Source organism: Echinops telfairi, unplaced genomic scaffold (assembly GCF_000313985.2).
Source record: "Echinops telfairi isolate 266 unplaced genomic scaffold, ASM31398v2 ScPeMD7_7424;HRSCAF=8462, whole genome shotgun sequence".
In the NCBI taxonomy this organism is placed as follows: Eukaryota; Metazoa; Chordata; class Mammalia; order Afrosoricida; family Tenrecidae; genus Echinops; species Echinops telfairi.
This window is the reverse complement of record NW_022111324.1, coordinates 59,237,995-59,242,597: the sequence shown is the minus strand read 5'-3', so window position 1 is coordinate 59,242,597 and position 4,603 is coordinate 59,237,995. Positions and strand designations below refer to the sequence as shown.

At 42.6% G+C, this 4,603-nt stretch overlaps 1 long non-coding RNA gene across 3 annotated transcripts in view; it reads left to right on the top strand.

The window, feature by feature from the left end:
• Positions 1-4,603, top strand: part of LOC123522579 — an 8,729-nt gene that overhangs the window by 344 nt on the left and 3,782 nt on the right. The window contains exons 1-3 of one of the 3 annotated variants that reach the window (XR_006680829.1): positions 28-365; positions 480-571; positions 761-833. This is a non-coding gene — a long non-coding RNA (uncharacterized LOC123522579). Of the gene's footprint in view, positions 1-27; positions 366-479; positions 834-4,603 lie in introns of those variants that run through there. The other 2 variants (XR_006680828.1, XR_006680830.1) reach the window with 2 other exon arrangements.

The window sequence follows — 4,603 nt, the reverse complement described above, 5'->3', positions numbered from 1 at the left end:
GTTTGGTTTGGTTTGGTTTGGTTTGGTTTGGTTTGGTTTGGTTTGGTTTGGTTTGGTTTGGTTTGGTTTGGTTTGGAAGTGGAATCATGGAAATACCTGGCCTTTGGTGTGTGGCCTTTTCACTCAGCATAATGTGTTTGAAGTTCCACCACATTGTGGCATGTTTTAGAACTTTATTCCTGCCCTCTCTTGACTCAATAATATTTTTTGCGTATCCACTCTTCTGTTGATGGATACTGAGGTTGTTTCTACCATGTAACGATTGTGAACCGGGTGACAGTGAAGATGGGCAGAAAGTATCCTGTGATTCCCTGCTTCCATTTCTCTGGGGTTTATAAGTACGAATGGGATTTCTGGATCATATGGTAATTCTCCACTTTTATTTCCCCTCAGTGTAATCCTTTATTTCATTCACTTCCTACTAAACTGGTGGAATTTCAACCCATTGAAGCTTTTATTGTGTTTTTCTTTCCCACCAGTCATTGGCTTGTAACATCACCTTGTCCTTATTCCATGATGGCCTCAGGCCTGAGGGTCGTGGAGTCCCCAGCACTGGGATGGCCATGTTACAGTATGTCACAAGGCTCCTGGTCCACTTGTGCCCCACAAGCTCATTCCAATTTGTGGCCAGCGGGTGATGGTGGCAAGAGCGGTGGGCAGGGAATGGGGCTGCTGCCAGAGCAGAGCCCCTGCGCCTACCTCCTTGAAGAATTGCCCAAGTGTTTTCCACAACCACTGTACCTCGTCTGTGCCTCCACAGCTATACAACACAAGGATGCTGCCTTCTTCGCTTGTCATTTTCCTGTAAATACAATAAGAACATAGTCATCCTGGTGAGTGTAAAAGGGTATTTTTTTAACGCCCATTTCCCTCATGACTAATGAAGTTGACCATCTTTTCATGTCAATATCGATCATTTCTGTATCTTCTCTGAAGAAATATCTATTCAAGTCATCTTTCAAAACTGGGCCGTTTTCCTTTTTGTCGTTAAGTTGTAAGAATTCTCGATATACTCTGGAAATTAAACCTGCATCCGATATAAGATTAACAAATAAGCTTTCTCCCATTCTGTAGGTCATATTTTCACTTTCTTGGGGAAATTCTCGGATGTGCAGAAGTTCTTAATTTTTATGGAGTCCACTTTACTTTCTTTTTATTGCTCATGGGTTTGTGTAATGCACACGAATCCTATGCAAAATCCAAGGTCATGGGGAGTGTACCCCTATGCTTTACGGTTTTCCTTTGATACTCAGATCATTGCTTGATCGGGAGCTCGTTTTCCTATGTATTGTGACGCATAGGCTCGATTAAGCTGGGTCGTCTAGACTCTAGAGAAACAAACCCAGTGACATTCATCTCCACAGAGGAAAGGGCTGCGTATCAAGACGTCATTTGATATCAAGAAGCCATCCCAGCTCAGTGCAACTCACCTCTCTAAGTCGGCTGCAATCTGGCTCCCATTGTATGCTCAGGTAGCTGCAGGCTGCTGATGCAGACAGGTGAAGCCGGAGGCAGGAAGATCACAGGCCAGTGGGTGCAAGGTCGAGTGTCTCCAAAGTCAGTAGAAACATGAGAGAGCATCGGCAACTCTCAAGGTCAGGCAGCCCACTCGGGGCCACCCCTGGAGGCAGGCAGAGTCCCCGTAAAAAGACACACAGAGGGGGCGTTGCCCAGTTTCTTCCTGGTAAGGAAGGTACCATCCGGCTGTAACCTGACGAACAGGTTGGATTGCCCCCTCTACAGTTTCATACATACTCAAGTTGACATAAAATCTCACTGCCACATAGGTCCAATTTCATTCCAATGTTCCCAACAGCATTCATGAAAGGATTGTTCTTTCCTATTGGATAGTCTTAGCATCCTTGTCAAAAATCGATTGGTCATGTATATGTAGTTTATTTCTAGAATGTCTATTCTACTGTATTGGTCTATATGTCTGTCCTTATACCAATACAATTTTGATTACTAGAGCTTTGTGGTAGATTTTGAGATTGAGAAGTATGAGTTGTCCTCTTTTTGTTCTGTTTGACTATTGTAATTTCATATGATTTTGAGAACCCTCTCTTCCTTTTTTTTTAAAGACCATTGAAATTTTGAGAGGAATTGTATTCAATCTGTAGATCACTTTAGACATTCACTGTTATTCTGACAGGATTCAAAACTTAAAAAAAAAAAAAAGACAATGCTTTCTACTCCTGTAAAGACTATAATTTTGAAAACCCACAGGGGCGGGCAGGTCTACCCTGTCCTATTGAGTTTGCTATGCGTCAGAAACAACTCAAAGGCCGTGAGTTTGAGGGATATATTTTGTTAGCTTTTTAACGTAATTAAGCAATATTTGACATTTATTCCTAGCTATCTGTGTTCTTTTGTATCTTATTGTAAATGGAATTGTTTTCTTAATTTTCTTTTCAGATGGCTAGTTGCTAGAGTCTAGAAGCACAACTGAAGTTTGTGTATTGATCCTGTGTTCTTCCCCTTTAATAAATTCATCCATTAGCTCTAATAGTTTATGTGAATGCATTCTTTGAGATTTGAGGTCTATATGTCATGCCATTTACAAATAGGTGTAGTTTTACTTCATCTTTTCCAATTGGGAGTCTCTTTATTTTCTTGCCTCATTTCTTTGGCTAGACTTTCCAGCCCACTGTTGAGTCATAACGATGAAAGTAGGGATCCAGCCTCTTGATTTTAGCGGGCAAGCGTTCAGTCCTCTGCCATTACATATGATAGTAGCTGTGATTATTTTTTTGCAAAAGTCCTTTTTCAAGTTGAGAAGTAATTTCTTTCTTCTTCCTGTGCTAAGTATTTAAGTATAAAAGCCAGACTCACAGCCATCGAGTCAATGCCGACTCATAACGACCCTGCAGGACAGGGGAGAACTGTGCCTGTGGGTCTCTGAGATTGTCACTCTCTGTGTGAGTAGAAAGCCCTGTCCTCTCCCACAGAGTGGCTGGTGGTTTCAAACTGCTGGCCTTGCAGATTATAGACCAACGAGTAACCACTATGCCACCAGGGCTCCGTGAAAGGGTGTTAAGTTGTATGGAATGCTTTTTGGAGATGATAATGTGGGGTTTTTTGTTGTTGTTCTATTAGTGTGGTGCGTTGCACTGACTTATTTTCATATATTGGACTACCTTTGAATTCCTGGAATTAAACCCCACTTGATCATACAGTATAACCTTTTAATGTGCTGTTAAACTTGGTTTCTGAGTATTTTGTTGAGGACTGTCACATCTATATTCATAAGGGGTACTTGGCTATAATTTTCTCATTATGTCCTTATCTGGCCTTATCAAGGTCATGTTGGCCACATAGAATGAATAAAGATGTGTTTTCTGTTTATGGATATCTATTATATTTATAGGGTCTACTTGGTTTATAGTGTTGTTTGAATCTTCTATTTCCATATTGATCATCTATAACAACAGTTCAACCTGTGGGTCGCAACCCCTTTGAGGGGTGAACGACCCTTTTACAGGAGTCGCCCGATTCATAACAGCAGCAAAATTATAGTTATGAAGTAGCAATGAAAATAATTTTATGGTTGGGGGTCACCACAACATGTGGAACTGTATTAAAGGGTCACAACATTAGGAAGGTTGAGAACCCTTGATCTATAAAGATGTTTTCATTATCTCAACAGATAATATATGCTGCTTTTGCCTGCCACATTGGACACTCTTGTTATTTGGAAGAGGCCTTAGGTGTGTGGGTTTGGTGGGAGGCAGACTGTTCTCTAAGGCCCATATGTGACCAGACTCAGCCCATCAGATGCTAATGCTTGGAGGAGTGACTCTCAAGGTCAGACGGGCAGTTATAGAAGACATTCACCCACGGCAGTGGGGTCAATGCGTCAGCAACCAGGTGTCAGTGGCAACTAGTAGGAGCGTGAACCCTGGCTTCCTAATCAGATTGTGTGGCTGTGGCTATATTCTCAGCTGCCTGGCCTCCCTTAGGTGTTGTCTCCCTCTTTTCCTGAATCTAGTTGGCCAGTCTTCTAGTTACTTCTGTGAACCATCCAATCATCTTTTCCCTAAATCCATTCTGCGCTGAGCCCATCACAGTGAGCTCCTGCTGTTTTCAGCAAGGGTGCTAACAGGTAAAATCCATGGGTCATCAAGCCTCACCCCTCTCCATGGACCCAGTCTTAGCTGAGGAGACCCAAGTCAGAGATGTGATGAGTCTGTGCTCAAGGGCCTCGCCAGATTTCTTCCAGAGACATCTGGTCTCGTCTATCCCAGACTGTGAGCACTTTCTGAAAAACACAGGTGCCAGATACCAGTTGTCCTCCCAGAGGCTTGGTTTGGAATTGTGCTTCCCACCTGGGAGACACAACGGCCAGAGCAATGTGAGCAGAAGTGGTGTCCTGAGAGCATGAAGAACTAGTGTAGACCACGCCCTCCCTTGTCATGAGACCAGGAGCAATAATGGCATCAAGGACCCAGGAGATGGGTCTTGGTCAGAAGGCTGAAAACTGTGGGATGCAAATACAATTTCTTTTTTTTATCAATTTATTGGGGCTCATACAAGTCATCACAATACATAGATCAATTGTGTAAAGCACATCTGTACATTTGTTGCCCTCATTCCCAAAATTCAC